This window comes from Cydia pomonella, chromosome 22 (assembly GCF_033807575.1).
Source record: "Cydia pomonella isolate Wapato2018A chromosome 22, ilCydPomo1, whole genome shotgun sequence".
NCBI classification, from domain to species: Eukaryota; Metazoa; Arthropoda; class Insecta; order Lepidoptera; family Tortricidae; genus Cydia; species Cydia pomonella.
This window is the reverse complement of record NC_084724.1, coordinates 13,630,324-13,640,872: the sequence shown is the minus strand read 5'-3', so window position 1 is coordinate 13,640,872 and position 10,549 is coordinate 13,630,324. Positions and strand designations below refer to the sequence as shown.

Here is a 10,549-nt window from a genome sequence, read left to right as displayed (position 1 = left end):
GATGTCACGGCTGTAATTAGCCTCCATGTGTAACCTATTTCTAGTCCAGCATATCTGGCCGCTGCGATATTATTATGATAGATGTCAATGTCACATATGTATAATAAAATTGTTATCATGCTTTACATTTCTTAAAAGTTAAAAATATAGATGACAGAAGATGTATACCAAGTGTTTCAACGTAATTTAGTCTCCACACTATCAACGAAGGATGACAATTGGAGCACTATTTTGTTGTATCCCTATAATGTTTTAATACTGTTAAATCAGTATTTTTTTTATACTATGTCGGTGGCAAACAAGCATACGGCCCGCCTGATGGTAAGCAGTCTCCGAAGCCTATGTACACCTGCAATTCCGGAGGAGGTACTTGCGCGTTGCCCACCCTAACCCCTCCCCCCCCCCCCTCGTTGAGCTCTGGCAACCTTACTCACCGGCAGGAACACAACACTATGAGTAGGGTCTAGTGTTATTTGGCTGCGGTTTTCTGTAAGATGGAGGTACTTTCCCATTCCGCGTATAAAATGTGTATTAAAACATATGACTGTTCCACATATATACCAAAGTATACGACTTACAACTCAGTATCCCTAAAGTAGGTATCTACTTATGCCTACACGTAATAGAGAGTAATAAGTAGCTTTTTCGCATAGTTAAGAAAAACAAATTCGAAGACTACTAGGTATTTAAAGAGCCCCCGTTTCTATAGCAACTACTGCCCACGGCAGATATAGCTGTCACTGGCTCACGTGACTTGAAAGTAGAGGAGACCTTCATCTGTTACGGCAGACATACGGGTTGAATCCAAATCTGTATTAGGACTGAATTTATACAACACTAGGGTTGTGCCGAATGTTTTTTTAACAATACTATTTTGCATCAGTTATCATCATCATATCAGCGCTTTATCGCCCACTCCTGAGCATAGGCCTCTCTTCTAGTATGCCACTTGTCCCGGCCCTGAGCTAATCTCATCCAGAACTGACCCGCAATCTGCCGAATATCGTCCACCCAACGTGCCAACCAATGGATTTGAAAAATACTAACTTATGCCAAGTTTAACCTGATGACGAACCTCTTCCTTTCGAGTAGCTTACATCTCTTATCTTATAATAATAAGGAAAAAGTATAAGCTTTTCTTACAAAATAGTTAACACTGAAAAAATATATTAGGCCCCTTGGCTTTCCAGTTTTATAGGTCTGACGAAGACAAATGGCGCTGGAGGATTATTCTGCTCAAAGATCCGAGATACCTACCTACATTGGGCTGTTCATGATTTATTTGAACAAGATTTTAGCGAAATCATTCGATTTCCTTTTTAAGATTCTTGAACTCATGAGATGAAAAAAAATGGCAAGGAAAATGTATTATGTTAGAATGTAATATACTTATGCCTACACGTGCTGAAAATGTATCGTTCAGAAATGAATAACTTGCCAACCACTTTGAACATGTTTTTCCGCGTACGTAGTTAGTTTCGCAGTTGACAGGCCAACGAGGGCTGTATGTGCTAGAGATAATAAAATTTAAAAGTTTATTTAAATGTAATAAATAATTGATTACATGATTTGAATTTTTCAGCGAATCTGGATATAAACTGCACCATGAAGGAATTTTCACATAAGTAGGTACAATTATTTTCTTTTTTCATTTCTTTATTAAATATACTAAAAAGTGTAAGTAAGTTGCCTAAATTGCAAGTACAACTCAGAACTCATTTCCACATTTGAAACTAAATATATTCGCTAATGGAATGGGTTAGCTACCCCAAAAGTTAGGCGAGACGATGTGGAAGCGTCGTAAAGATTGTAGTAAACATACACCCAATAAAGACAAATGGCGAAATGAAGAGGGAACTTTTAGAGTATGTTTTGGATAGATGCGGGATTGGGACCCTAAACTATTTCGAAGTTTTTCATTATATTATCTCCTGTATGACAAATAAATTACTCGTCGAAATGACAAAAGTGTCTAAAGCATAAAGCGCCCAGTTGGATAATGCGTATTAAAAAAGTCGATATACTTGACTGGTTAACCCTAGTTTCGCCAAAATTTGGCGGCAAAATACGCAAGCAAAACCGTACAATAAGTTCAAAAGTCTATAATTTAGACCAAAATTTCTTAATAATTTGAATATGAGCGTGACAAACAAACACAACCCAGATTCATATTACCTATACAGTAACGGCAAATAATCTATCATATTTTTTCATATAGGTTTGCATTTTTTTTTTATGGTAATTTTTCAAAAACGGCTCTAGGGATTCGCTGAAATTTACAATATGAAAACGACAATTCGATCAAACAAGGAAAAATTTAAAAGTAATTAGTTTGCCCGAGATTTAGCGGTAGCCCGGAGGGTATTAAATTGTTAAGTAATGATTCGATTTAACTTTCAAACCACAGACTAACGCGGGCGAAAAATCGATCCATCTAGGTTTTACTTTATTTTTATACTAAGGGTAAATTCGAAAATACAAAAGTATTTTACACTGACCTGGCTACAAACAACGTTGATGATCCGCACGGGAAGCTGCACTAGAATCGGAAACAATCAAAGTTCAGGGCCAGCTCTTGATTGTACAGATAAGTGATAAAATTTCCATAAGAACACGATAAACATGGCCGGTCGAGCTTACAATCTTATTCGAATTTCTTTTTCGAATATATTATTATTGGAATATCAACAAAAGACTTCAAAATATCGTACAAACCACGTATTATTGTGAATGCTGAACAAATGAACATACATCAAACATTGTAGGCAAATATTTGTCCCGCATGAATTTATTTTAAAGGTTGGACAAATGAAGATGAAAATGTAAATTTGGTTGTCCTATTTTCTATATTCCATAATGCTAGATGCTAGTTGTCATAGTAAACCGTCACTTCGCATTTTACTTACTGTTTTTAAGCAGCAAAGTACTCTTGTAGGAGCTGCTGAGGTGAAAATTGTATTGCGCTAACATCGATTGTATAGTCGGCTATTTTTTATGTATTTATTATTCTCTTAAAGCTACCAATGTGTCATAGGTACTTTATAATTATTCTCTCTAACGATTTGAGGGTGTCAAGTCTGTGTGTTTTAGAAAGGCAACAGGATAGAATTTTTGTTCTGTACTGTCTTTTTTATTAGCCAAATTTAGTGTTCCACTGCTGGGTAAAGGCCTCCCGTCGCTTCTTCCACTCAACCCTGTCATTTGTACATTCCCGCCAATCCGGATGAAATGCGTTCAAGTCGTCCAGCTATTTCCTTTTCGGTCTTTTAAAAAAGAATTTAAGCGAGCTGTTTACAATCCTAAGTGCTTGGCAGCAGACGCCGCGGGTGGAGCTTAATGGCCGTGTACGGTTTCACGTCCAGAACAGGCTCCTGTTTACATACCCCGGCTGCCTCTGCCACAAGCCTTGACAAAATTTCCAATATAAAGCTGTTACAACTGTAAGTATATTTCGCTTGTGTCCATTTTATTGTTAACACAATATTCCTCATCATAAGAATGTGTAAAAATAGTGAAAGTTTAAATCAGTAGAATGCATATAGGTGACAAAGTCACTAAGTAATATTAACGAAAACAATAGCAATCTATTTTACTCGTAGGTAAACTGAAGGGTAAAGTTATTCTTTAAGTTTCTGATGATTTAATTGCTGCCCGAATCCTCGTAATACTTGTAAATACGCCTAGCATGTTAACGTTAATATATAACTATTTCCTTAAACAGGTATATTATTTGCTCATAAGTCGTTATAAGTAAAACATAACATGACGAAATAACTCGTCTTGGTCTACCTCTTTAGAGTTTGCTTCGTCTATGATTAACCAAATTAAAATAAATGCACAATTTTCCTGCAGTAGTTTGTAAATCTGCAAATTTGGGAACGCAAGCAAAACCCGGATTTTTAATGGCAAATATGCACATTCCGTGAAATGCTGTGAGCTCAGTCGTTGCGACTTTGCTGTTAAAAGTTAAAGCTGGCTCCACATTTGTAATATTTGAGCCAGAATTTTTCAAACGGCTTTTTAGTCACTGTGGTCGAAATTGAACAGAATGTGATGATGATTTTTTTATATCGTATGTCTAACATACTCGTATAACAGAGATAATATTCAGTGTTTAGGTATTATTTAATACAAAATTTGCAAATCATATGCTAAATTAATTTTTTAGACAGTTTTTTCTCAATTTTGGCCACCGTAGCCTACGGAGATTAACAAGCAACGCTAAGCGGTCTTCGTAGTCTATGGGTGTTGCTATATTACTATTAGATAATATTCAGTGTTTAGGTATTATTTAATACAAAATTTGCAAATCATATGTTACACACTTAATTGTATGCTTGTCAAAATCATCTAGCGATTTTTGGCACTAATAAGGCTAATTAAAACAAAAATAGTATTTTATGCAACAGTTGTATAAGAAGGGTCAAAAAAGGCGAGTGGCGTGAGTTACAATGTGAGCCGGAGCCGAAGGCGTAGGCGAACATTGTAAAGGAATACGCCACGAGAATTTTTTGACCTACTTATACAACGTTGCATACAATATTTTTCCTACGAGTCAACAAAAATAAATCTTAATTTAGGTAAACAAATTACAGCAAAAGTATATAGCCAAGACGCGCGAGCATACCTTGTTACGCGCCCGGCCCGCCCCGGGCCGCGGCCGACCGGTCAGCGACACCTCCTCGTAACTCATGAGGCCCTGGCACTTGCTACTTGCTAAATTAATTTTTTAGACAGTTTTTTCTCAATTTTGGCCACCGTAGCCTACGGAGATTAACAAGCAACGCTAAGCGGTCTTCGTAGTCTATGGGTGTTGCTATATTACGGGTGTCACATGCGTGATTCTGACTTATGAAGTAATTAATTTTACTATGCAACCAAATGAATATTTTGTAAGTTGGCAGCAATGCACTTAGTTTAAAACTGTATTCGTTTTGGTTTTGTTAGGTTGGTAGCCATTAATCGCAGTAACGTTATAGCTTATAAAAGCACAAGAGCTTTTATGAGGAATAGACAATATAGACTTTTCTTGAAATCTTTTATGTATGTTCTTATATTCGTGTTAATGAATGCATAAATGACAGATAACAGTAGAGGAGTAGGAAAATATTATTTTGCTAATCCGCGAAAAGATAACGTGCTAGTCAATCAGTGCTAACCCGTTAACCCGTAAAGGTGCGACCAGACCGCAGCTTAAAAAACGGTCACGATACGGAATCGCAGTGACGCGTCGTATGCGTACCGTTTTTGACGCATGCATCCCACACCGCTGCTTAAAAAACGGTGACGGTACGGAATCGCAGTGACGTGCTTCACGCGAATCTTTTTTGTTCGTAAATCTTTGCGTAAAAAACGCTGCATTTAAAAACAGTTGCGTCTTTTACGTCACCGGTGTGGTGTCTGCCATAAGATCTCCGTGTAATATTTTTTGCGATTTATACGCAGATTAATTTACGGTGCGTCAGCGTATTTTAAGCAGCGGTGTGGGGAGCATGCGTCAAAAGCGGTACGCATACGACGCGTCACTGCGATTCCGTATCGTTTTTAAGCTGCGGTCTGGTCGCACCTTTATACTTACTTGCGTATGTATGTATACCTACAATACGTAAATAATTATAACAACCCACCACCGAAAATACAAAACTCGACACGTGTTTCGCCTCTACGAGGCATCCTCAGGATTTATTGACGGTCCGAAGTCTGAATGAGCTGTCTAGAATGGTCAGCCATATCAGCTTATCACTATATCTGTGACTGTTCAGTGTACGAATTAGTTTTGTACCTATTGTAGGTACCAAACATACCCTGATACCAAAATGCGACGGAATCTGCATACCTATATGTTTTGCCGAATAATTAATGTAGAAACTTGGAAGCAACCCAGGTTGACAATAAATAACTAAATTCCAGAGCGCTTCAAGCACTAAAATTTCAAGCAGCTACGATCATCTTTCATATAAGTAGCATTCCAGATCCGTCGTAATTGTGATGTAATTACATAGTAGTGCTAACTACATATTAGACGAAATATTTCAAGGTCAATACAAAATAATACCATCTGTAAGGCAACACCGTCCACACGGTTAAAAGGTCTCGTGTCCCAAAAGGCTTCGTGCAGAAATTCCGTTAAAACGAAAATGAGAAATAGATTTTGTAACGGTATAGTGATTGCGGAGCGCCCCAAAAACATACATAAGTAGTTTTTGGGGCGCTCCGTCTAATCCAATCCAAGATTCTCCAAAAGTATTCCGCTTCCATAGACATTTAGGGCATATTGTTACCGACGACTTAAAGGACGATGAGGATTTAGAGAGAGAACGGAGAGCGTTGTGTGTACGGGCGAACATGCTGGCCCGAAGGTTTGCTAGATGTTCAAAAGCGGTAAAAGTAACTTTTCTCAAACTTGCTATGAAATGATGACATGACTTACGTCAAATTAGGTCCGGAAATACTACATATCAGGTGCGATGAGTGAAGATGATATGTAAAGGAATTTCATACTGCCTTACACACCTAGGACTGTAAAGCAACCTTCTTTTGTTTTTTATCGTCACATTGTGACACAACGTCTTGGCATTCAACCATCAACTAGCTTCAGTTAGCTTGGTACGATAATTTGTTGTGCATATTCGTCACGGCGGCGGTGGCGCATCGCGCAGGCGCGCGGACTTACGCGCGTAAGGTTGTACACCGCTGGTAGAGTGGCGAGCCGAGTAGGTCGCCACAAAAAAAATTGACTACATTTTTTTTGTTTTAATTGCAAGTTTTTTTTTTTTATGGTAGAGGAGGCAAACGAGCAGACGGATCACCTGATGGTAAGCGATTACCGCCGCCCATGGACACCTGCAACACCAGAGGGGTTGTAAGTGCGTTGCCGGCCTTTAAGATGGGAGTACGCTCTTTTCTTGAACGTTTGAAAAAAGCACTATACATATCTCGGCGAGAAACGGGGTTGCCGGCCGCGTATCTCTATTCGGCTTCGCTACGCTCAGCCGTATATATCTACTTGGCCTGCAACCCGGCCTCTATAGTAATGTACTATTGTTTAAGGCGTTTTGTTCATCCATTTATAGTTGTTAGATTAATTAAGTCTAAGTATAACTTTTAAGTATTAACATTAGTTTTTAAGCGTTATCTTATGTAATACTAAACAAAAAATGGGATCACTGTTATCTCGAAATAAAGAATTGATATGATAGACGGCGAGGTGGGAGAGATAGTAAACTACTTGACTCTGGTTGGTGGTAACACCGATGGTGGCAGACGTTTGGTTAGGATGGAGTAGTGCTGGTTATGACTGGCCCCTTTGAATCTTGTTTTAATACTCGATTAAGTTTTTCTTACTCGTTAGAGATTTTTGTAGAAACTTAAGAGAATATAAGTTTTTGGCAAAATTTTATTTTTGGTACATGCTTTTATCGCTGTTTGTACTTTTCGAAAATACTGATCGAAATAATTCTAACAACCCCAAACACAATTAGTTTACGTTGTTTTATCACAGTTGTTGGGTGTTTTTACATCATTGTCTCGATGAGTATAAGTTGTTTGTGGTAAGAAAAGTACAATCAGCGGTGAAAGTTTGTACCAAAAATGAAATTTTCGCCAAAAAACTAATATAGATAATGTTAATGTTAAGTAAAATACGCTTCTATTACTTTTTGTATCAATTCGCGCCAAATTGTGGAACTCTGATGTAAGCTGGTTTCCTATGGAACCAGGTCACTGGAAGGCACAAACGGTGTTCTTTCAATTTCTGTACTCTAGGATAGTTCTATACTCTAGGATAGATTGCCGCTGACTTCTAGTTCATACACAAACTGGTATGAAAAGTGTATCTACTCTGAGCTTCGGGAATACTGCGTAGGTATGGTTCGGATAGGCGGCGTAAATTATTATAACGGCCGTAGGTACTTCAACAGCCGTATCTGATTCGCTCATCCCTTTATCATTCTATTCTATGTAGCCAAAATTCTCGGAAAACCAGACACCTACTGATCGTTTTAATTTTATTGAATACCTACCAAATTTTACGTATAATTTTATCGATAATGTTAAAATAAGTTCAGATTTAATCTATTGAATTTTTATCCTCGCTTCAGTATACCTAAATGTATAATAAGCAAGGATCTTTAAGAAAAAAAAAAAAAAAAAAAAAACATACCAGGGACGAATAACTCGGATCAGCAGACGCAATGGCACAGACACTCAGCAGCATTTACCTGTGGAAACAAACATATATGTATACATTTCGTTAGTAAACACATTCGTTAAGTAAATAGTTGCAAACTGAAATTCTATTATGCCTTCTATTCCTCATCATCATTTTATTGGTATTCAGGATAACAACAGCCGTAAATATAACTAAACATATAAATGCTTACATAAAAGAAGGCCAATGACAGTCATCCATTAAATTGCAATACATAACAAAGTAAAATAACAAAAAAATTAAAAACGACGAAAATGTACAATATACACACAAATGCTCGAAACCTTAAAAATACATACCGAACTTAAGAGTTATTCTCTCGTCAGTAGAGTATCTTCCAGCTTTTCCTGTCTTGCGCCAGCTTCTTGACTTTTTGATACGACACGACCCCTACTTTTTCTTTCGCTTGGTCTAAGTAACTACGTCTGGGTTTTTCTTTACATCGCTTGCGTTCTCTCCGCCCCTCCAGGATAGTTTTTAGGAAGTGATCGTACTAAATGTCCAATTATTTTTCCGCGTCCTACTATCCCTATTAACCCCAAATCCCTTATACCTCTAATTCCTTACTTCCGTTATCCTTAATATTAATTACCATTATAAATGTGAAAGCAAGTTTGTCTGTTACCTCTTCACGCTTAAACCGCCGAACCGATTTAGATAAAATTTGGTATGGAGTTAGATTGACTCCTGGGAAAGACAAGGGTAGTTTTTAAATCGGAAACTGTCATTCAACGCAGACAAAACAGCAGGCAAAAGCTAGTATTTATGATTCACATCCTAGGCATATTGTCAACTATCTCCAACTGCCATATCGGAATGTCCGCAGCTGTTTTAACTGACTTAAGAGTTTACCAAACATCACCTCTAACCTCGATAAAGGTTTTGTTTGTCATACCGCGCACCGGTGACGTGCCGTTGACGTGGGCTTGATGAACTTGATCTCATAATAGCTGATATCGTGTTTCGTTTGCTGACTGAATTATTGACAGGCTACAATATCAGTCAATTCAGCTGTTCACTGATTGGTACAAATTGTATAAACAGTTAAATTGCTAAGTCATTTAGGGTGTTTTTAGGGTTCCGTAGCCAAATGGCAAAAAACGGAACCCTTATAGATTCGTCATGTCCGTCTGTCTGTCCGATTCTGTCACAGCCACTTTTTTCCGAAACTATAAAAGCTATACTGTTCAAACTTGGTAAGTAGATGTATTCTATGAACCGCATTATGATGTTCACACAAAAATAGAAAAAAAACAATAAATTTTGGGGGTTCCCCATACTTAGAACTGAAACTCAAAAAATCTTTTTTCATCAAACTCATACGTGTGGGGTATCTATGGATAGGTCTTTAAAAATGATAATTCTAATATCATTTTTTTCTAAACTGAAAAGTTTGCGCGAGAGACACTTCCAAAGTGGTAAAAAGTGTGTCCCCCCCCCCCCGTAACTTCTAAAATAACAGAATGAAAAATCTAAAAAAAATATATGAAATACATTGCCATGCAAACTTCCACCGAAAATTGGTTCGAACGAGATCTAGTAAGTAGTTTTTTTTTAATACGTTATAAAAATTAAAAAAAAAATTTTTTTCATTAAACCCATACGTGTGGGGTATCTATGGATAGGTCTTCAAAAATGATATTTAGGTTTCTAATATCATTTTTTTTCTAAACTGAATAGTTTGCGCGAGAGACACTTCCAAAGTGAAAAAATGTGTGTCCCCCCCCCCCTGTAACTTCTAAAATAACAGAATGAAAAATCTAAAAAAAATATATGATATACATTGCCATGCAAACTTCCACCGAAAATTGGTTCGAACGAGATCTAGTAAGTAGTTTTTTTTTAATACGTCATAAAAATTTTAAAAAAAATGTTTTTCATCAAACCCATACGTGTGGGGTATCTATGGATAGGTCTTCAAAAATGATATTTAGGTTTCTAATATCATTTTTTTCTAAACTGAATAGTTTGCGCGAGAGACACTTCCAAAGTGAAAAAATGTGTGTCCCCCCCCCTGTAACTTCTAAAATAACAGAATGAAAAATCTAAAAAAAATATATGATATACATTACCATGCAAACTTCCACCGAAAATTGGTTTGAACGAGATCTAGTGAATAGTTTTTTTTAATACGTCAATAAATTAAAAAAAAAAATTTTTCATCAAACCCATACGTGTGGGGTATCTATGGATAGGTCTTCAAAAATGATATTTAGGTTCCTAACATCATTTTTTTTCTAAACTGAATAGTTTGCGCGAGAGACAGTTCCAAAGTGGTAAAATGTGTGTCCAAAGTGGTAAAATGTTGAACAAGATCTAGCAAGTAGATTTTTTTTAATA

At 37.0% G+C, this 10,549-nt stretch overlaps 2 protein-coding genes across 3 annotated transcripts in view; one reads left to right on the top strand and one right to left on the bottom strand.

The window, feature by feature from the left end:
• The window catches only part of LOC133530376 (orexin/Hypocretin receptor type 1-like), a 162,810-nt gene that overhangs the window by 112,572 nt on the left and 39,689 nt on the right, over window positions 1–10,549 (bottom strand). The window contains exon 2 of one of the 2 annotated variants that reach the window (XM_061868288.1): window positions 8,162–8,219. The gene's annotated coding sequence lies outside the window, so the exon portion shown is untranslated. Of the gene's footprint in view, window positions 1–8,161; window positions 8,512–10,549 lie in introns of those variants that run through there. The other variant, XM_061868289.1, reaches the window with a different exon arrangement.
• LOC133530373 (uncharacterized) overlaps window positions 1–10,549 on the top strand; it is a 211,178-nt gene that overhangs the window by 177,914 nt on the left and 22,715 nt on the right. The window lies entirely within an intron of this gene.